This window comes from Pinus tabuliformis, chromosome 9 (assembly GCF_031772625.1).
Source record: "Pinus tabuliformis cultivar Carrire ecotype Pingquan chromosome 9, CPIR1, whole genome shotgun sequence".
NCBI classification, from domain to species: domain Eukaryota; kingdom Viridiplantae; phylum Streptophyta; class Pinopsida; order Pinales; family Pinaceae; genus Pinus; species Pinus tabuliformis.
The window spans coordinates 1,640,560,108-1,640,584,160 of NC_142307.1; the positions used below are offsets into that span (position 1 = coordinate 1,640,560,108).

At 40.5% G+C, this 24,053-nt stretch overlaps 1 protein-coding gene across 2 annotated transcripts in view; it reads left to right on the forward strand.

Annotated features, from left to right (window-relative positions):
• LOC149155126 (ARM repeat superfamily protein) overlaps positions 1-24,053 on the forward strand; it is a 134,117-nt gene that overhangs the window by 21,550 nt on the left and 88,514 nt on the right. The window lies entirely within an intron of this gene.

A 24,053-nucleotide genomic window follows, 5' to 3' on the forward strand; every position in this document is an offset into this window, starting at 1 on the left:
TTGTCTGGTTGTACTTCGTGTTCCTATCTTTCCAACCTCATTAGGATGAACACTTTCAAGTGCCTTTGTCAGCCATTTTGGAGGACCTTTCTAAGATGGCCTAGGCTGCTCAATTGACTGAGTTGGGACTGAATCAAGATTTAGTCTCCCAATTTTGCCAATCACATCACTCAAAGTATCATCAGTGGCTAGAGCTTCACGTGGGGGAGAGAGTATTTCAAAAGAAGATTCCACAGATTGATCCAGTATAGGAATCCCCCCTTCAAGATGTGGAATATGATTATCAAATTCTTGAAACGATTTTGCATGTTTGAATCTATCCAAGCGATCAAGTTGCCACTAAAAAACATTGTCAGCTCTGGAAGATTCAAGAAATTTTACATCTCTAGGTACAAAAAGCTTCTTATTAACTTCATCATAGAGATGATATGCTTTGGAGGTATTTGAATACCCCAAGAAGATACACTTACGACTCCTTGCACCAAGTTTGTTTCTTTGTTCTTTTGGTATCAAGGCATAACATGTGGAACCAAAGACCCTGAGATGCTTTACCGAAGGAATGTGGCCATACCACATTTCATAAGGAGTCTTGTTTCAAATAGCATTAAATGGACATCTATTCTTTACATACACAACACATAGAACTGCATCAGCCCAAAACATCAATTTTACATTCTTGAAAAACATCATGGAACGTACCATATTTAAGATTTAACTGTTCATTCTTTTAGCTACTCCATTCTGTTGGGGATTGTAAGGCACAATTGTTTGATGTTTGATCCCATGTTTGCAAAGATAGTTTTCAAATTCATTTGAAGTGTAGTCTTTTCCATTATTAGTGCAAACAGAGCCAATATGAGATTGTGCATCATTTTCAATCCATGTATGAAAGTTCTTGAATGTTTGAAAAGCATCAGATTTGTTCTTCAATAAATAAACCCAACGCATTCTGTTGTAGTCATCAATAAATGTCATCATATATTTATTTCCATTTGTAGAAGGAACAGGTATTAGACCACATAAATCTGAGTGAATGAGTTCCAAGTTTTCTATGTGCTCTGGAATGTGAATCATGAAAACACTGTTTGCTATGCTTTCCTAGAATACAAGCATCACATTGCCAAAGTTTCCTAGAAATTGTAGGCAAACCAGTAACACCATTTTTCTTCAACAAGCGAAGGCTGTCATAGTTCGAGTGTCCAAATCTGGCATGCCATAAAAGACTTGATGGAAATGTACCTTCATCATAATGAGAATTGTATGAGAAATTTTGTGCATGAGCAGAGGTAACTTTCAGCTTCAGAAGTCTTTCTTCTTCTATCCTCGTCATGACAAGTGAGTGATCTGATGCTTTTCTGACCTCAACCTTGCCATCAAACATATGAATGGAGTGTCGTTGCTGGCAGGTGTGGACCAAGGACAACAAGTTTCTCCTCAGCTCCGGGAGATATAAAACATCATGTAGAAGAAAGTCTGGAAGACCAGGCAACTTGAGTCTGATGGTGCCAACCCCTGCTGGCTTGAGTTTTGATTTGTCTGCAAAGTATACTGCTCTATCAACATTGTCATTAAATTCTTAAAAAAAATCTCTTCTAAAAGTCATGTGGCAAGTTGCTCCTGAATCAAGCAACCAATCATTTTTCCAAGAAGCAAGTGAAGCATTAAACAAGTCTTCAATTACTCCAATATTACAATGTGCCACAACATAGTGAGCGGATTCAGGTGCTTTACCTTTCTCTTTGTCATTGGTTTTACCTTTGGCTTGATTTCTTTCCTGCTCAATTCTGTCCCAAGGCAACTTACATGTAGATGCATCATGTCCATCTCTATTGCAATGTATGCAATGAAGATTAGACTTTTCTCCTTGAGAGTGTCTGCCCTCCCTACCTCTGAAATTTCTTCTTCCTCTTCCTCTTCGACCACCTCTTCCTCTAGAAGAATCTTGAGCATGATTCTTCTCTCTATGTGCAAGACACACAACTTCTTCAGAAGACCGAGGAGCTGTTTTCTTCCCAAAAGCCTTTTCTCTCTCAACAAATTTCTTCACAAGGGAGTCAAAGGTAATCTCTTTGAGGTTTCCATTTGCTTGCAATGACTCAAGATAATTTTAATAAGTGGGATAGCTATAAGAGGAATGTCTAGTTGAACATCAGTGGCTTTGATATCATGCATAATAGATCTTACTTCTGATGCTAAAGCAAGAGGATCATCATTTTTCAATTCAAGACTGAACAATTTAATCATCAACTGGACAACTTCAAGTTCAGAGTGTGAGTCATAGAGTTCCTTCAACTTCTGTAAGGCTTCGAAAGCATTTGAAAATGGTGAAATATGGTGACTCACCTCTTCATTTACAGATGCTGCAATCAAGGCATAGGCCTTGCTGTTCTTGTTTTCCTTTGCCCTTCTCATTATCTCCTTCTCCGACACAAATTCCTTTCCACAACTCATTGAAAATGAGAGTGTGTTATCTTTCTTGACCATTCAGGATAGTTCTCTTTTCCCGAGAGAACTTCTCCAACGATAGATATTAATGAATGCATTTTAAAATCTGTGTACTGTAAAAAAAAATGTACTTCTGTTGCCAATATGCTGTAAGAAATTGCATTTCTGGTGGTGGTTTTGTGTAGAAAATTGAACTTTAATATATTAAAACAGAGATATTATTTGGGGGGGGGGGAGTATATGGGGGAGGTGTTATATGGGGAGGCGTTTTATGGGAAGGCAGAGTTACATAACTAGGGGAGTGTGGCGTTATATAATGTTGCAAGCGAGTGGTATGGGAAGGAGGTGGGGTCACCAAGCGATGCCGCAACATAGTATTTACTATTACCACGTTGTTATATATTAAAAAAACGGTGGAGTATATAGTGGCGGTGGAAGGTATGACAAGCCAACGTTCAACGCATGAGGAGTCGGGGCGTACAGAGAATACACAACAACTTGTCTTGCTGCGAGCTCTATAACCAACGAGGTCTCGGTGGAACCTCCAGGAGATTGACTGTGTAATGCCGCAGGGAGGAGTGGTAATGAACCAACAAAGGCGAAAGGATGGTATGGTATGATGAAGGTCACCACAACGCAGTCAACATAAGGGAGTATGTAATATATGGAGGAGTCGATGACTGTGTAATGCAGCGGGGAGGAGTGGTAATGAACCAGCAAGGGCGGAAGTATGGTATGCATTATTAACTGTGGACCAACCGTATTTAATGGCTAGCGTTATTAACTGTGGACCAATGGTATTTAATGGCTAGCGTTATTAACTGTGGAGCTGGAAGGTGGGTGGGTTGGAAGGTGGAGGGGCCAGAAGCAACCCAAGCACCTCGTCACTGTTCAAAACCCAAGAAAAAATCTAGGTGCACAGTAACAACGATGCGTTACAATATGGCACACAGTAATGCATTATGAGTTATACAATACTAGTTGCAGACAACGTTAAATCCTTCGCAGCTCCAATCCTTCCTCTATTCCATGCTCACCACACCCGCAGAGACTTTAGTGTACAACGTTTAGGTCTCATATGCAAAAAAGTCTTTAGAGAAGAGATTTGGGACGCAAAGATTATGCATGGCAGGGTTGACTTTTTGTCAAATGACAGGGGCAGAGGACAAACTACAAAAAAAAGAATGGCAGAAGGGAGTTACAAGGGCAGAAAGGGATGCCAAAATTTGAGTTGGCTCTGATACCATGTCATGCCAGGAGGTAACTCAAATGAATTGTGTTTCTTCATTAAGATTGCTCATGGATATATACAAGAAGGAGAGATGCTTGGGCTTCACCTCCCAGTGTCTCTTCATATTCCTATTCCCCATTATTTACTATTTACATTATTTACAAATATTCACCCAATCCCAATGATTAGGTGTCAACAATCATAATGGGGTCTGCTAAGGGTGTGCAAGTGGAAAGCATGTAAAGGGACTATTCCCTTCAAGCAAAAGCAAAACTAGTCAGGTACTTCATCTTATACATTCTGATTTGTGGACCTATGCCTGTAACTTGTCTTGGTGGCTATTTGTATTATATAATCTTTGTGGATGATTTTTGTTGCAAGACAGTTTTTTGTTTTTTTTTTGTTTTGTTTTGTTTTGTTTTTGTTTTTTTCTCTTTTGAAAAACAAAAGTCAAGCATTTAACATGTTCAAATACTTCAAAGCTCTGGTAGAAAAACAAACTAGAAAGCAGATCAAAATCTTCGGATCTGACAGCGGAGGAGAGTTCACTTCAAATGATTTCATTGACTTCTACAAAGAAACTGGAATCAGGAAAGAGACTACCATACCATATAACCCATAACAAAATGGTGTGGCTGAAAGAAAGAATAGAACTATGATGGAAGAAGTCTAAGCTATGTTGCATGATCAAAAACTACCAACGTTTCTATGGGGGGAAGCTGCTAACACTGCTGTCTATGTCCAAAATAGATCTCCACATTGAGCCTTAAACAACAAGACTCTTGAAGAATTTTCACTGGTGAAAAGCCCGAGGTTGGGCACTTGAGGATTTTTGGCTGCCCTATCTACTTTCATGTGCTAAAGGAAAAAAGGAACAAGCTGAAAGCTTCAAGTAAGAAATGTACGTTTGTTGGTTATTGTGAAAATTCTAAAGCTTACAAAATATACATTCCTGGTCAAAGAACTATAGAGTTTAGCAGGGATGTAACATTTGATGAAAATGCAGCTCTTGGAAAGGCAAGATACACTCCTCTGCCCCCTGCTAATGTCATGGAATATGCTTTAGCTGCTAAAAATGTAGAAAAAATTAATATATATATATATATTTTTTTTTTAAAATTTTGGCAATGTTTGCCGATTTTTACCAATATTTTCCCAATTTTTATGATTTTTTCATTTTCTGGACCCTTGCTGATTTTATCTAGATGCCAATTTCAACGACATTGAAAATTGTTATAATTTCTCTCTACTTTTCCTTCTGCTTTGCACCAGCACGATACCTTGTGAACCTCCAGGTGGTAATGGAACTAGAGTCGGTGGTAACTATGTAGTATGAAGATGAAATTGAACATGAAGCTCCTGCTACTTGACATCTGGTTACGGGGACTTTTATCCACAAAGTTGCATTAGATGGATTAGGTGGCAACATGCTCATGATTGTAGATCTCTGGGTGGCCTCACCGATATTTTTACTAAAATATAGTTTTCCTGAGAATCTGTTGCAGTGGGAAAGATGGTTCTGTTTTTGAAGTGACCAATGGAAAAGTTGCTTCGTTACCATCATTCATAACTACATAAGGTAAAGAGACTAGCGTGTAGCTAGCAATCCAAGTGAGCTATCAGATCTGGTCATGGTCTATCTATATTGCAACGAATGCAGCTCATTCTGAAGAAGTTTGAGTACTCCCTAAGAATAAAAATGTCTGTCTTCCACAGAACAACTTGGACAGCTTGGGGCACTGATATGAAACACGAGCAAAATTGAAACTCCATACACCACAGAATGTCTGGTTAGGTAGACATATCTGTGCAGAAAGTTGCGGCCTGTACTTGAGCCAATGTAAATTCACAATAAAACTGCCAGCATACAAGTGAGCAGCACCATGAAGACCTCGGCCTGGTACAAATATTCCATATTCTGTTCAGTTGAGGAATGAGCAGAAATTAGGCCAGATTTACTGCTGGAAAGGGGTTGAACCGGCCTCAGTTATCATGTCAGGAGCAGACCAGTACAGAAGTAATAAATGGTCCTTTGGATATATATATATATATATACAACGTTAAAAAAGTGTGATTAAAGAGTGATTACTGAGCTGACCTGTATATGTAAATGCAAAAAAATTGTCATTTCTCCAAAAACAATGTTTTTCTTGATTCATTCGACTTAAATCATGGCTTGATCATTAAGGGCAGCTGGTAAAGGTCAGAGGGAAGGGAAGAATTGTTTATTTTTCATGATTTCCTAATTTGATAATTGACTTATTTTATTAATTCATCTTGTGTCCCATACATCATTAAGCAATTATACATAATCTCAACAGAAAAACAATAATGACAGTAGGATCATGAAGAGACAACCAAACACGAGAGAAATTTTTACCCTAGGAAAACCCTAACTAGGGAAAACCCAACAACCTTTTCTTAGAGAAATTGTCCAATTCAACATGAGATATAATCTGATTTTCCAGTTAATATTGGTCAAACTAATGCCAGAAACAAATGAATCAAACCTGGTCAAACAGACCAACATTTCGGCTTTCCTGTTGCTGCATCAGAAATTCGGTCAGCCCTGGTCAACAGGGCCAAATTTTGGCCTCCTGCAACTGCCTTAGAAACCCTAGTCGATTGCGGTCAAAACTGTCCAGAAATTTGGGCAAATAACTTGCCCAAAACTTGGTCAAATGCTGGTCAACATGAGTCAAAGGGATTGGTCAAACTTCGCTGGTCTCCTCTTCTGCTTTGCATGTGTGAATAGAGTCTTAGAAGATCTTGAGGTGATCCGAATTGATGCCAAAAGGAGGATGATTGGCCTTTTTATAGTGATTGAATGAGCCCGAATAGGTGTGTCTTTAGGGCTGCCCGACATGAACCTTTTGGAGGGCTGACTTATCTTTGGAGGCAAAAATATATTGAAATTGAAATTTTAAATTCCCTCCTTTTAATTTTTTTAGGGCCGATTTAAGTTCTTCTTCTTTTTCTTTTGTGGGCTAATGAACACTGACTGCAACTACCAAGAAAATTTGACACTTCCTCTTAACTAAGGAGGTATTCTCTTTGAATTCTTCAGATGTTCTCTTCTTGAATATTTTTTTTTCTCCATCCCAAGAAAAGGTTGAAAGAGTTTGCTACGTTGATGAATCCATCCACCTCATGTTCTATTATAGAACCACGTGGAAAACATCCTGCATCAACATCATGCAATGTAATCTAGTCACCCACTAGACACATTCCCTTTGCAAATGGATCTAGTCACCCACTGGCCAAAGGTCTTCTAGGGTTTCGCTAGCCAAATACCCTTTTGGCCTTTTGGGGTCAAGACTAGTCTTGGGTCACCAATTATCCCAGTCATCACTTGCAACCTGGTCAATACCTGTGACCTATGCTGAAACCTTGCACCATTACCATTCCTACATGCCAATTAAATGGTAATACACTACACGATGCTAAAGGCACTCACTCAACCCACTTGGGGAGCACTCTGGGCCATTCTCCCTAGCCACATTACATGTTCCCTAGTCAATACCTTGGCCTGTCAATATCCTGACCTAGGGAGAATGTCTGCCCCTTGATGCTACAACATCAACACTCCCTTTAACCAAGGGAAGCATTCTCAACCACTCCAAGCTTGTCCCTGAAGTATACAAACTTCACCCTAGGACAAAGGCTTTGTGAGAATGTCAACATCCTGCTCGATTGTAGAAATGCATTGGAGCCTCACTGCTCCCTTTTGTACCATGTCTCAGATATAGTGGTACTCAATGTGCTTTGACCTGTCATCACGGTCATCTCCTGCACCAGATCAAACAATCCTGCGAGTAGCTTACACTTGCTTCACAACTCACCAAACTAGTTGCAATATACAATGTTGAGTGCGACAGATGTCTGCTTCCTGCTCATCCTGAAACAACATCTTGATGTGCTCTTCCTATCTTCTGCACTCTCTGTTCGATTTGTATATTCTTGTAGCTATACTTCTCAATCCATAACTGACTTTGCCATGTAGTTATCTCAATAAATGCTTGAGCCACATGCTTTGGCTCAATCATAAACTGACCGACTTCCTTCACTGGATTCCTTACCATGATTGCTTTCCAGTCACCCTGACTGGGTGTTCCCTTTGAAATAGATCCTGCTATGGCAAATCCTAGCTGCTCTCTCTGCCTCTTAGCTTCTTCAGATTGATACCATGGGAGTGGCCATGGACTTGCTCTCCATCATACCAAATCTTTGAAGAAACGTAATAATATACTTCCTTTGACCAAGGAAGATCTCACTCGGCTTTTTCCATTGCCGCTCTCTCTGTCAAGTGAGCCCTGTTCTGTCAGAAACAAGTCATATAAGATCAATCAAGACTCATCAGATATCCATCAATCTAAGAATACGAAGCACAATGTTCGTACGAGGCTTTCTTCAATCTGCAAACATGAAATTCCCTCTCATGTTGATCTGAACTTAAACATGAATGCAACAAATTATAGATATCACCATAAATACAGAGATGCAACAAAAATAACACTTCATTTCATTAATATCAAATACTGAAATATGTTGACAAACAAAATGGAAATGACTAGCTGGGGCGATAGTAACTTGTCTCTGAGAAGAGATGTGGCAGATACGTGCCTCTGAACTGTGTTACAATGAGGCTCGAAGGCCTATTTATTATTGAGAAACAACGGAAAACCCTAAACATCCAAAAACCTAACCCTAGGAGATGAAGCACCAAAACTATGGGCCCCGTTTGGGTAAATTGGTACATCAACTTCCCAGGGTCGTAACTTTGGCATATGGTCTCCGTTTGACGCGTACAATATTCGTTATAAAAATCTATCCCAGGACTAACTTTCGAGTGGTCAACATCAGTGAAAGACCCATTTTGGGCTCAGTTTTCCCAAAAAACGTCGTTTAGGGCCTCAAAACGGCTCCAGAAGTTCAGGACTTGAAAAATTGCCAAAAATAGTAAATTGTGCTACAATTAAGGAAACTGAAAGACTGAAAGAGACAGTGGTGGGGGTCTAAGTGGAATAGGCAGGTGGCCACCAACATTCACCGGGATCAGTCCCCCCCCCTTAGGAAGCAATGGTCTCCATTGCGTTGAGTGGCTTCATGAGATGGGGAAACTTCTGTTGAACTTGGTCCCTGGTGAGCTACTTGCCTTGGTGCAGGATTTGGTCAGCTTTGACAACCCGATATAGTTGGATCTTTTGCTGGCGAGTGTTCTTGATATGTGTGTCCATAATCTGATCAGTTGTGGTCTGTTCCATGCAGTTTGGGTTTAACTCTGTTGGTGTGAGCTGTTCTGCAATGTCTGATGTGTCCAGTAATGGTAGGAAGTATGGTCGAAGGCGGTCCACATTGAACACTGGGTGTAGGCCAAGGAATGGAGGAATGCTGAGCTCAAAAGCATTGTCTCCCATAACCTTAGTAATGGTGTCAGGACCATATCGGAGTGGTCTGAGCTTCCGATGGGCTCCAGTAAGGCGTTCTTTCTGTAAATGTAACCAAACTTTGTTACCCACCTGAAACTTGTGTGGCACTCGATGTTGATCATGTTGCTGCTTGTACTTGGTAGTTGACTTCTCGAAGATTTCGTGAACTTGTTGGTGGATGTATTGGATGTGTTTAATAAATCTGGTTGCTTTATTAGTCTCGGACAATACATGTGATACATGTGTGGATTCTGTCTGTGTAGTCGCATGAGGCATGACAACATCAATCAGACACAATGGTTGAAATCCTAGACCCACTTGAAAGGGATTGCGACCAGTCGAGCTATGGAGAGCTCTATTATAACTGTGTTGCACATAGGGAAGACTCTCATCCCAGGTTTGTGGATGCTTGGAGTTGTACATGCAGAGTATGTGCACTATCATCCTATTGACGACCTCTGTCTGGCCATTAGTCTGGGGATGGAAGGCAGTCGACTTGGTGAGCTTGGTGTCCAATAGTGTCTAGAGGCTTGACCAGAATGTGCTTAGGAACCTGCTATCCCGATATGATATAATGGTCTACGGGATCCCAAAATGTACCCACACTCGTTCAAAGAAGAGTTTGGCAATGTCCTCTGCTGTGATACTCTTCTTGCAGGCTGCCAATATAACCATCTTAGAAAATTTGTTCACGACCACAAATACACAATAATTACCATTCTTGGTAGAAAGGGAGGCTAGACATATAGTCCATGGAGATGGATTTCCACAGCTGGTTGGGAGTAGGCAAAGGAGTGTACAGGCCTTGCTTTTTGATGGTTGGCTTGGCAATGGCGCTTACAGTGCAGGATATAATATATTTCCCAACATCCAGTCGGAGTTTTGGCCAATAAAAGTACTTTTGTAGTACAACCACAGTTTTCTCCACACCAAAGTGTCCTGCGACTCGACTGTAGTTTGCTTCCCAAATAAGCTTGGCATGCTCACTTGAAGGAACACAAAGGTGGCCCATGTAGCATAATAATGCGTCCTGGAGGTGGAAATCAGGAACTTGCTTGCCATCTACTAGCATCTGGTATGTGGAGGCGAACTCTGGATCATTTTTGTATAGTTGCAGCCATCCAGAGGTCTCGTGGCCACAAGAGTTGAGAACAGTAGTCAGTGCTGCAACTGGGGCCGACTAAGGCAATCTGCAACATGATTGGTGTTGCCCTTTTTGTATTTAATGTTCAAGTGGAATTGTTGCAGATATGTAGACCACTTCTGATGGCGATCGTTCTACAACTTCCCTTGTGTCTGTATAAACTGAAGAGGTCAGTGATCGTCTTCATCCCCAAAATGTAATGCTTGCATTGCCGGCAAGCTTGCACGATGGAATACATCTCTTTATCATAGGTGGGGTACTTCCGAATTGTATCGGAAAATGTCTCACTATGATAGGCCACTGGATGCCCGTGTTGGGTGAGGACTGCACCAATAGCATAGTCTGAGGCGTCTGTCTCGATTTCAAATGGCTGCTGCAGGTCTGGCAGTGTGAGCACTGTTGCAGAGCAGATTCAGTGCTTCAACTCAACAAATGCCTTCTATTGGGACTCAGGTAATGAAAACTTTGCTTTCTCCTCGCCCTTAGTAATCTGACTTAAAGGCCAAGTGATATGGGAGAATCCCAACATGAACCTCCGATAAAAATTTGCAAGGCCCAAAAAGCTGTGAAGCTTCGTTAGAGTGGTTGGGGTTGGCCAATCCCGAATGACTTGGATCTTAGTTAGATCCACATGCACGCCACACTCATCTATGATGTAACCCAAATATTGGACCTGACTCATGCCAAAGGTGCATTTCTCTAAGTTGGCACACAGTTTGTGTTGTCAAAGGGTTTGAAGGACCTGCCGAATGTGTTGCAAGTGTTCTTCCCAACTCTTGCTGAAGATGAGGATGTCGTCTAGATAAAAAACCACGAATGAGTTGGTGAAGGGCCGCAAGATGTCATCCATTAGCCTCATAAAAGTAGTAGGGGCATTTGTCAACTCGAAGGGCATAACCAACCATTCAAAAAGGCCTTCCTTGGATTTGAAGGCGGTCTTCCATACATCTGTGGGCTCTATTGGAACCTAGTGATAGCCAGACTTCAGATCAATCTTGCTGAAATACTTGGCCCCCTTGAGTTGGTCCAGAAGGTCATCAATCCATGGGATTGGATACCTATTCTTGACAATGATTTGTTTAGTGCTTGATAATCAATGCAAAGCCTCCAGGTCCCATCCTTCTTCTGTACAAGTACAATCGAGCTCCCACAAGGCAAGGAACTTGGTCAGATGTGCCCTTTTTGCAGCAACTCTTGGATTTTCCACTTGATCTCTTCATTTTCCAGAATGGAGCGACAATATATCGGCCCATTGGGTAGAGGTGCTTCGGGAGTTAGATCGATTGAATGCTTGACCTGACAGTGCAAGGGTACCCCTGTGGGTGAGGAGATGTCCTTGTATTCTTCCACGACCGTATCCACCTACTTCTGCTGCATGGAGGAACCCTTCCCCTTACTTTGAGAGCGAATCAGAAAGAAAACAAATTTCCTAGTCTGGGAGATGATCTTACTACATTGCTTAGCAGAGATCAAAGAGATGGCGGTAGGCGGGGCTACCTCTAGTATCCTGTATAACTTACTACCCAAAGAAATAATAGCAGAGCAGGGTCTAGACTCATATACAACATGCCACTTCCACAAGTATGGTTGTCCTAATAATACATCACAAACTTCAAGAGGAGCAACATCACACAGTACGTCATCCGTGAAGGGTTTGATGCTGTAGGGAAGGTTACACTGTTGGCTAACGTGAAGATCTCGTCCTTGGTGAATCCACCCGATAGTGTACGACTGCGGATGTGCTGTAGTCAGTAGGCCCAACCGCTTCACGACCTCTGCTGAAATGAGGTTCTTTTGGCTCCTGTTGTCGACAATGAACTACAACGGAGAACCCTTCACCCACATCTGTGAGTGGAATAGGCGTTCCCCCTCCTGGATCTTCAGTGTCAAACTTCTGGATCTTGGTGGTGGCCAGAGTGGCATTGGGCTCCGTGTTAATGATCTGCTTCTCTTTGTCATTCCCCTTGTCGGCTTCTGACTCATAGTCGAAACATGCTTTTGACTCAGAAGCCTTCAGCTTGGCCACCACTGACTGCTTGGCTCGACACTCACTTGTGTTTTGAGTGGAGCTCTTATGGAACTCACGCCACTTTCTCGTGTCATTCTTTGTCTTCATGGTGTTGGTCTTTGCTTGCGGTTTGGGGGTGCCTTTCCCTTGCTTCGGATTCGTAGATCCAAAGGCTTGCTTTTTTTGTTTAAACTTCTGCTCAATCTTGACAGCGTATCGGTATGCCGTGCCGAGGGAGGAGATGTCCACGAACTCCATCTCATCCTGGATGAACCTATGTAGGTAGCCGCGGTACTTGAGTACCAAATGTTTCTCAAAATCCTTGATACCCAACTTTGTGTGAAGGGTATGAAAAAAATTGGTCAACTTCGGCACTTCTTGGCCCCTTCCCTATCGCAGCGTGGTCCACTTTATGTATTTATCCTCATAGCTTCTGATAGGTTAGTACTGCTCCTTGATGGCGTCCCGAAATGAATTCCAAATGGGTGCGATCGAAAATAGTGAGGGTGTACATTCGTCCTTCTTTTCACAGTAGGTTTCCCACCAGTCCTTGACGTGGGGGCAACTTTGAGAAGTGCAAAAGTAATATTTTCCTGCCTGGAAGAATTATGAACAAAAAAATATCCTTCTAGCAGATTTAACCTTTTATCTATGGTGTCTGTATCTATCTGACCATCAAATATGGGGATGTCAGAGTTAACTTGTACCTTAAAGGGTGTGGTGCTTCTAGAGTAGCTGCTGGAAGGAGATATCCTTCTAGTAGATTTAACCTTTTATCTATGGTGTCTGTATCTATCTGACCATCAAATATGGGGATGTTAGAGTTAACTTGTACCTTAAAGGGTGTGGTGCTTCTAGAGTAGCTGCTGGAAGGAGATGTGTCGCCCTTGGGTAGCCGCTGAAGGATCTGGGCAAAGTTGTTCATCATCGCATTCCTCTGTCGCTTGAGGGCTTCTTCGAGCAAGAGTTTGAAAGGATCTCCTGGCCCCTCGTCTTTCTTCTCTTCTGCCATGGGAGGCCATCAGGATTTGCGAGGTTGGTCTTGCAAAGGTTTGACTAGTTCGAGCCCTAACTTCTTATATCCAGACCTCGTTGGGGACATGCAAAGAAAAACAGAAAAACAGAGAAAGAGCAGACTGCTCTGATACCACTAAGTTGAACTTAAACAAGAACGCAACAAATTATAGATATAACCATAAATACAGAGATGCAACGAAAATAACACTTCATTTCATTAATATCAAATACTGAAATATGCTTACAAACAAAATGGAAATAATACTAGCTCAGGCGATGGTAGCTTATCTCTGAGAAGAGATGTGCGGCTACATGTCTCTGAACTGTTAAAATTTGGGTACCGGAGGACAAGTGGTTCCCTAAGGCTTTGATCTTTGGCCTAGGGAAAAGTGTCCAAATTTATTTTTTACTTTTTTCCTAAAGTGACTTTATAAGTGGTAAAGTCAACTTAATTTAAAAGTGACTTTATAAGTGGAAAGTTACATTCTAATTTAAAAATGACTTTAGAAGTGGTAAAGTTACATTCTAATTTAAAAGTGACTTTATAAGTGGTAAAGTTACATTCTAATTTAAAGGTGACTTTATTAAACTCAATGAAGAATTAGAAAGTGAAAAAGTGACTATGGAATAAAAGGCTAAATGGGTCTTTATTGAAATAGGTGAGTTAAAAAATAGAAAGTGAGAATTAAATGCATATTTATTCTCATCCCTAGATCTAAATGAATGTCAGCCATTAGATCTTAGGGTAACCCAAAAGGTCATTTAGAGAATAAAAGGAGAAGAGAAGAGAAAAATATCATTCATTCTTTCATGAACATTTGAGAGAAAGAGAAGGGAGAGAAAGGAGAAAATTTCTGAGCAGTGAGGAAGTGAAGGAGAGAAGCAAGAAGACACTTCAGCGAATCTGGGAAGTAACATTTATTGGCACGCATCCCAAGGAAAAATCGTACAGTAGGAGAAAGGCACAAAAATCGAGGAAGGACATCACCAAAATTGAGGAAGAGGGATAGCAGCAAGGGCACGAATTTCAGGGCAGCAAAGGCATGAATTTTGGGGCAGGTTTGGGCACGAATTTTGAGGCAGCGGTATTGCTGAAATTTGTACGGTCTGTACAGTTTGTATAGCAAGTTTTGGGTACATTTTTCGAGGCTGGCCGTACAACATTTAATGTTGTTTTATTGCTGTAAAAATTTCTGTTTGGCTGTTCGCCGATTGACACGATTTTCGAGGTGGAGTTTAAACACGGAAATCGAGATAAGTTGTAATTTGTGGTTGTTGGAATTTTTACTGTGTATTTCAGTTTCTTTGTAAAAGCATTTTCAGAAATAAAGAAGAGCTCCCAAATTGGTTTTCCCCAAGAGTTGTAGGGGGTTTTTCCAGGGTCACAATGACCAAAAATCACTGTGTTATTTTCTTTGTGGCTGTCATAATTTTTTTGTGTTTTATTTCTGCAATTTCAGCAGTTGTGAAATCTCTAAATTTGTGTTTTCAGAAAATATTATCATTTCCAAATTTTAGAATTTTTATCATGCTTGGATTTGAAACTAAATCCATGGAGTGATAAGGAAAACTGATAACTGGAGTGGGGGTTGAAGTTTCTTCATGAACTGTGTTAGAATGAGGTTCGAAGGCCTATTTATTATTGAGAACAATGGAAAACCCTAAACATCCAAAAACCTAACCCTGGGAAATGAAGCGCCAATACTATGGGGCTCGTTTGGGTAAATTGGTACATCAACTTCCCAGGGTCATAACTTTGGGATATAGTGTCTGTTTGACGCACACAATACCTTGTTATAAAGATCTATTCGAGGACTATAACTTTTGAGTGGCCAACATCAGTAAAAAATACGTGTTGGCCCCAATTTTCCCAAAAAACGTCGTTTAGGGCCTCAAAACGACTCCAGAAGTTCAGGACCCGAAAAAATGCCAAAAATAGTAAACTGTGCTACGATTAAGGAAACTGAAAAACTGAAAGAAACAGTGGTGAGAGTCCAAGTGGAATAGGCGGGTGGCCACCAACATCCATCTGGATCACATGTACCTCAAAGCCCTGAGATAGCTCCATGTACACTTCTTCTTCCTTAATTACTCCATGGAGGAAAGTGATCTCCACATCCACCTAATGTAATTTCCAACCCATAATAGAAGCAACAACAATAATAGTTCTAACAAAAGTGTACCTGACATCTAGAAAAAATGTCTCCTCATAGTCCTCTCCCTCTTTCTGGGAGAATCCCTGAATCTCACTTTGTACTTCTTTATGTTGCCATTAACCACATGCTTGATCTTGTAGATCTACCTGGAGGTCATTAATAACTTCTTCTTCAGTCTCGACACCATTCTTCATGATGGCTTTCTTCAAACTTGTTGGCTTGCTTGCTTCCTTTGAACCAGGAGGTCTTCGGGTCATCAGGCATGATTCTGGATGTTAGTATAATTTCTCACTCTTGAGCATAAATCATTGATCTTGGGAGAATCCTCTTGCCACAAACTTTACTTCACGGGAAAAAGGTGTCTATAAAGCATTGATGAAGGTAATGCTTCTTCTTCCTTTGGTTGGTTTTCTTCTTCTTCCAAGAGTTGTGATGATGTGATCCTTTTGATGGATAGTCCTCCTTGATGCTTCTTAGTTCTCCTTCCTTGAGCTCGACCCTTGTGAATCCTTATTCAATTGGATGATCTTCAAGCTGCCTCTCGTTGTTGTTGTAGTCAATTTAGCTCTGATTCCATGTTGAGAAATCTAGGGAATCTAGATTAGGGTGGTTTCTCTTATTTTGTTAATTGCTTGTGATGTACTTTTACTTAACTTGATGTTCATGTTATTAGCTTCTTCTTTCACTTGATTATTATTACATTTTTATCATTAAATTACTACCAAACAATGAAAGACAAGAGGATACAAAATATGGGCTGCTAGACTGGGCCAAAACCTCTCCTCTTGAGAGCAAAACCCACAAGAATTCTTCTCTTCTTACAGAATCTTCAAATGATGAATTCCAAGACCTATGACCCAAAACCAAGATCCCTCCAAGACCAAGTCAAACCTCCTCTTGAAGAACTTGCTTCTCTCAAAGTCAATGTTAGTCAAACTTGCTTCCGAGTAGCTGCACCCTCTCCTTTGACAACAATTTTGGATGTGCAATTTCTGACTGTGATTCTCGGCCTTCCCGTAGAATCCCTAGCTCGCATGTGTGGCAAGAATATGTTGGAATAGGTGTCTTTTCTCCTTCGCTTGATGAGCTTCCTTTTCCTCGACAATTTGGTCTGCAAAATTTATCCTTTTGACTCCAACTTTCGGCTTCCAAGATGACTGCACTTTTCCATCTTGTTGCTGCAATAGATGCCCTAATCTTCTTACACGTGTGGAGGATGACATGTTAGGATATTCCGACACATAGGAAATAGTTAAGTATAACTTGGTCTAGTGTATAGTTAGGTAAAGTGTGTTTCTTTAATATGTACTTTTTGTAACTTACAATCCGACGGTCACGATATGTTCTAGACATGAAGTGATCCGACAATTCATTCTCTCCTCGGTATTACCGACACTTGATCCGCGGCTTTAAATAGAGATCATGGTCATTTGTTAGGTCACTGTTCATGAGAGAAGATTATGTAAATTTTCTTTCTTTACATTAATAAATTGCCTGAAGTGGCCGCGTTGGCTCGAGCCGTGGATTGTTTCCCTCTTTGAGGGTTTTAACCACGTCAAGAATATTGGTGTACCGATCTGTAATCTGTTTGTGAGTGGTGTCCTTTGGTGTTCTATTTAAGGAACTTACCCTGTAAATTCCTACATGGTATCAGAGCTATTCGAGGGCTGCATCCGTTGGTGATCCAAATCCGAAGCCGGTGCCACTGCATCCGGCTGTCGTTTCTTAGATCTACTGTTTCTGACCGCTTTTGGGCTGAGAGACTTGCTCTATTGTGTTAGGAGCATTTGTTTCGGTGAGGAACCCCTTTCGTTTCACGCGAAAAGGTTTCCGGTAGCCCTAACCACGTCATTTTTAAGATCTGGAGGTATATAGTCTTCAGTTACAATTTAGTGGGTAGTTCATAAAGTATCATTGTAAAAGTGACTTTCACTTATTTACAAAAGTGGGTCACATAAAGTAATCTTTTTTTAAAAGTGAGCTAATTAGATTAAGTTTGGAAAGGGTGGGGGGAAGGGGTGGTAGGGGAGAGATTTTTTTTTTTAAATATAACATTATCATTCACTTAGTTCATCGGCATATTCAACAACTTTTCTTCAAAAAGCCATAACTTCTTCATCCGAAAGCCGTTTTTTTTGAATCAGCCTAATTTTTCGAGATCTCTCCATTGGAACACTTAGTTTCAACATCTTCAGTTTCATTTTTTTTTTTTTAAAATGGAAAGTCCATGCCTAGTTATTCTTGACAACACCAACTACTTCCAATGGTTATCCTACATTGTGGATTTACTTAGAAGTAAAGGTCTTTGTAGAATAGCCTTAGGCCAAGAATCTAAACTTAAAGATGAAGATAAGGTAGCCAAATGGGAAAGTAAGCAAGATCAAGCATGTGGGTTGCTATGGATGTCTATTTCTCCAGACCTTAGATTCCATATCGTAGAACTGGGTACACCTGATGAAGCAATGAAACAACTCAATAAAGTTTTTGGAATTAAAAATGAAATTAGAGCCCATCAACTCGAAAATGAGTTGCTTATGTTGGACCCCAATAATTTTTTTTCCATTGAAGATTTTTTGTCCAAGTTCAAGACCTTTAGACTTTTCTTGGAAGGTGTTAAGGTTAATAAAGAAGATGGTAGCCTTATCTATTCCATTCTTACTAAGTTAGGACCAGCCTACTCTGTATTTGTTTTCATCTTCCATTCTACTAGAGAAGCCTTTATTTCTCAAGGACAAGCCTACAAGTCCCCCTCTTTTGATGCCTTTTGTGATTCTTTAATAAGAGAACAAGAAAAACTCTTACATCTTGCTCTTTTTAATACTGGAAACTCTTCTAAAAAAGCCTTAGCAGCCCAACAACAACCAAATTCAAAGAATCCTAAGAAGCAACATCCTAAAAAGAATGGTCTTAAACCAAACAAGGGTCTTAAGCAATTTCAGTCTCAAAATGAAAAATCAATTCAACAAAATGATAAGGCAAATAAAAACAAAGAGAGGAAGACTGATAGACATTGCAACTTTTGTAATTGTGATAGCCACTTAGAATCAAATGCTTTAAGATGATGAACGCCTTGGAAGCAGCAATGAAGAAGCATAACATCCATTTGGAGCACTCTTCAACTTCAACTTCATCTTTAGGAATAACACTTTCTGCATGTGGTTGTCAAGTATCTCGGTTTGGTTATGCATTAAATGTATCTTCTTCTTCTCATTCTCATGAGTGGCTCATTGATTCTAGAGCTTCTTATCGCATGGCCAAAAACAAAGCCATGCTTTCTTCTTTTAATGATTGGAACACCAAAAATATATATGTTGGTGATGATAGATCTCTTAGTGTTGTAGGAATTGGAACTATTCTTCTAGACAATGGTCAATTTAATGATGTACTATGCGTTCCTACCTTATCCTGCAATCTTCTATTTGTATATCAGATAACTCATTTAGGTGAAGGTAAAATCGTTGAATTTTCACCTCATAATGTTGTAATTAAGGACCTAAGAGATCCTAGACAGATTTTAGCTACTGGCATTGCTGATGATTCTACAAGGTTGTATTTAACAACTTTGGGTCATCAACTCTTCCCTCGATATTTGTTGCTCATAATGATGAAGTGAGCAAACATTGGCATGAGCGATTTGGTCACTTGAACTATCGCTCCCTTCAAAATCTTTGTAAAGAAAATGTGGTGATAGGTCTTCCTATGGTATTTTGTAAAGATGGTGTTTGTTCCGGATGTGTACTTAGAAAACATCATTGGGATGGTTTTGAGAAACATTCTTCTTGGCATGCCTCAACCGCTTTACAGCTTGTGCATAGTGATTTATGTGGTCCACTCCCAGTTGTTGCATTCTCTAGCTACAAGTATTTCTTAACTTTCATTGATGATTTCTCCAGACACACTTGGGTATACTTCTTAAAACTCGAGAGTGAAGTCTTTAACATGTTCTTGGGCTTTAAGGCCTTTGTTGAGAAACAATATGGACATCAAATTTTTAAGCTAAGATCTGATAATGGTGGAGAATATGTTAACAACAAATTCATCAAATTTTGCACTGAACATGGAATTCAATTGCAACATACTATTCCATATACTCCACATCAAAATGGTGTAGCTAAAAGGAAGAATCACACCTTAAAAGAAATGGCTAATTGTATGCTTCAATCTAAAGGACTTAGTCTTAAATTTTGGGTAGAAGCAATTAACTGTGCAAATTACATAGTAAATCGCACTCCAAATAAGGTTTTAAAGAATATCACTCCAGAAGAAGCATGGAGCTCAATTAAACTAGATGTAAGTCACTTTCGTGTTTTTGGAAGTGAAGCATGGGCCCATATTTCAGATGAGAAACATAAAGCCTTAGAACCTAAGAGTGAAAAATGTATTTTTGTTGGATATTCTGAAGATGTCAAAGGATATAGACTTCTTCAACCTAAATCCAAAAATGTTATCATTAGAAGAGATGTAAAGTTTGCTGAAAATATATCGGCCTATGAGCCTAGTTCGGCGGATGTGCCACCTCTTTCTATCCCTTCTACTTCTGAAAATATTTATTTTTTAGATGATGACAATGGGGATGACAATCCTCCCCCACCTTCTTGGGATCCTCCTTCAACTCCTCAGCTTCCAAAATGGGTCCGTGCTACTTGGGATGCAGCAAGTGCTCTTGCAGGTGATCCTACAGATCATCCTCGTACACGTTCTTAGTTCGATAGAGCCTCTTCTTTACTGGCTCAAGCTTCAGCGAATTATGATCCTAACACTTTTGCAGAAGCTTGAGGCCATCCAGATTGGGATGCAGCTATGAATGAAGAATCTCGCTCACTATTGGCAAATGATACATGAGACCTTGTTCCTCTTCCAAAGGGACAAAAACTTGTTAGATGCAAATGGGTTTACATAACCAATTTTGGTCCAGATGGAAAAGTTGATAAACATAAAGCTCGTCTTGTTGCTAAGGGTTTTTTACAAGTTGAAGGCATTGACTATACTGAAACCTTCTCCCCTCTTGCGAAAATGTATAGGCTCTAATGCCTCCTTTCTTCTCCTATTGTGTCATATTTGTACATCCTTCAATCCTATCCCAAGTTGTTCTTAAGGGGGGATGTTAGGATATTACACTTGGTCTAGTGTAGAGTTAGGTAAAGTGTGTTTCTTTACTATGTACTTTTGTAACTTACAATCCGACGGTCACGATATGTAGTGATCTAACAGTTCATTCTCTCCTCGGTATTACCAACACTTGATTCGTGGCTTAACACCTGATTGGTCCATGATCTCTATTTAAAGAGCATGGAGGGTCATTTGTAGGGTAACCGTTCATGAGAGAAGCTTATGTAAATTTTCATTCTTTTATTAATAAATTGCTTGAAGTGGCCGCGATGGCTCAGGCCGTGCACTGTTTCCCTCTTTGAAGGTTTTAAGCACGTCAAGAATACTGGTGTATTTATTAGAATAATGCTACTTTAGTCATTAATGCTGTTTCTATTTTTTGTCTTATTAGCATTGTCTTAGACGAAACTTGCTGTTTCTATCTATGTAAATACATTTGTATTATTTATTGAGCTTCATAGCTCATTGTAAATCAATTCAATACATTCATTGATTATGGTATCAGAGCAAGGATATTTTTTCGAAATAATTTTTCATTGTGTGAAAAATTTTGTGTTTCATTTCGAAATTGCTCTCTAGGGGTTTGCATCTGAGTGCTTGCTTTTGACGCTGTTCGAACTTGAATTTTTTACAGTGTGAATGTTTTGTGTGAGGAGATATCTGTAGAAGCTAAACCTCCTGTGGCAGACATTGCGAAGACACGGAATTTTCCTGCGACCACTTGGCGGACTTCTTCGCGATTTCCTGCAACTTCTTGACGGCTTCCTGTGCGACACTATGGTCGATGCAGTTTCTCTCTCCGCGTGGCGTCAAAATTTCTGAGTCGGGGCCGTCGCATAGTATTTCAGAGGAACGTGTTCTGCTTGGTCTATTCTCAGATCTATTAGAGACTTAATCTGCGAGTTCTGTTGAGCCGAGCCCGCTCCATTCCAGTATTAAAACTCTGAAGTTCTACGATAGCGTAGCGACCAGAGGGCAGCCCGCTCCATTCCAGTATTAAAACTCTGAAGTTCTACGATAGTGTAGCGACCAGAGGGCAGCCCGCTGTGCCATCACCAACTATGACATTAATTTAGCATTGTAGCAGACGACCATATAGCTGGGATTTCTGGCAGCGGCTGTGATGGTGATAAAGTGTATATTGGCTATCAAGAAGACAAACAGAAAGATCACTGCTCACATAAAGGGAATTTAGCGCTCACCTGCGGATTTATTTCGACGCCATCATCTCCTGCAAGTTTTTAAACGTCAAAATCATTTTCCGTGCTCGTGGATTGGGTGTCCTGCCATTCGAGAAACAAGTTGACATGCGAGTCCCTGCGTAAGTACGTAGTAGTCTTTTTACAGTCAACGAGTGTGAAATCCACGTTTATCTTTCACGTGGAAAGTTTTTATATCGTGGGTTCAAGGGATAGATTGCACGTTGCTGTTCTGCGTTTCTAAAGTGGCTAAATTTTGTTCCTGTATTTAAAATTAAAGCAGTTCCTAACCAGTGATTATTTACGTAAATCGTGCTTCTCGGTGTTCGATCCTGCGTGAAAGAATCAACATTTGGCATTTCTTCCTGCTTAAGCTTCTCAGAATGATTTCTGGTTATATTTTTTCCAGCATCTGTCAGATTCTGTCCGGATCAGCCGGAACTCCTTTATTGCTTTCTTGGGAAATGTGGAGATGGCCTCACTAACCAATCTGATGTTTGAAGGCAATCAACGCTTTAATGGCACAAATTATAACATCTGGAAATAGAGAATGTTGACCATTTTTGAATATAGGCGTCTTGACCAGCTCGTTTTGAGCAAAGAGCTACGTCCTGGTACAGCTGGTACTGATCAAGATAAGTTTGATGATCGAAATCAAGAGGCTGCTATGCTTCTCAAACTCTTTGTGACTGATGATCAGTTACCGCAGATTCCTTCCGGCAAGATAGCTGCCGAAATCTGGCAACATTTGAAGGAATTGCACGAGACATCCGACAAGAGCAGAGCTTTCTTTCTCAAGAATCAGTTGTTCTCCATCATGATGGATGAACATATGTCTTTATAGGAACATCTTAACAAGATTAAAGACATTCGAGATCAGCGCGAAGCCATTGGTCGGACCATAGAGGAAGAAGATATGGTAGTCATCACTCTGAAAAGTCTACCAAAATCTTATGAGCACTTCATAGAAACACTCAACATTACCTCCACTAATGTTGATTTGAAGTTTTCAAAGTTATGCACCAAAGTCATGCAGCGGGATCGTTGGAAACAACAGTTTGGTAGTGGTGCTTCATCAGCCTCCTCAGAAAATGCTTTTGCTGCCAAATATCAGTCCTCTCAGTCCTTTCAGCAAAAAGGTTCTTCTCAGCCTTTTGATCCTGCTAGGAAGAAAAATGTGCAGTGTAATTACTGTCACAAGTTCGGCCACATGAAGAAAGATTGCCGACAGAGGATTGCTTCTGAACAGAAGAAACAGGGAGGGCCCCATCAGACAGCGAATGTTGCAGAACATTCCGAGCAGACAGAATCTGCCTTTTACGCCTTTATGGCTAAGAGGTCTTCAAATCATGTCCCGTCTTCTGCCTGGTACATTGACTCTGGTGCATCACGCCATTTCTCTCACAGGCGTGACTGGTTTATTGACTTCTCACCTTTCAGTGATTCGGTGGTATTCGGCGGAGGTGAAGAGTACACAGTGGTTGGCAGAGATATAGTTCAGATCCAGTCTGGTGGGCGCACACACATCTTCTTGAATGTGTACTATGTTCCTGGTATGGAAATTAATCTGCTGTCTGTCAGCCAGATTATGAGGAACTCTCCTCAGCTTGATGTAGTGTTTAGTGCGCACAAGTGCTCTATTATTGACAGGGAGACTAGCCTTATGGTTGTTGTTGGCCTAGAGGATCATGGTCTATACAGGCTTCTTGACACTGGTGATTCTCCAAAAGTGGCTCTAGCAGCTCGTGTTTCTCCCATCGGCACTTTGTGGCATCAACGATATGGGCATCTAAACATGCAGTATCTCTCTCAGGTCTCTTGGGAGGGACTTGTGTCAGGGTTACCTGATATTCAGACTCAGCAGTTGGGAGTATGCGGCGCCTGTCAGTTTCTATTACTGGTTGCAAATTTTTTTGCTTATTGTAGATGATTTCAGTAGAAAGATGTGAGTGTATTTTCTAAAATATAAATCTGATGTATTTAGTATCTTTCAGAAGTTTAAAACCTTAGTTGAAAAAGAGTCTGGCTGTAATATCATAACTCTTAGGACAGATAACGGGGGGAATTTTGTTCTTCTGCTTTCTCCAACTTCTGTGATACTCATGGCATCAAACGCCAGTTAACTACACCCTACACTCCTCAGCAGAACAATGTTGTCGAACGCTGCAACCGTACGGTTGTTGAAATGGCTCGTTCCATGTTACAACATAGGAGTGTTCCAAACAAATTCTGGGCTGAAGCAGTATTTACTGCTGTCTATCTTCTTAACCGATCACCTACTCAGGCTGTTAAGGGGAAGACTCCCGAAGAGGTTT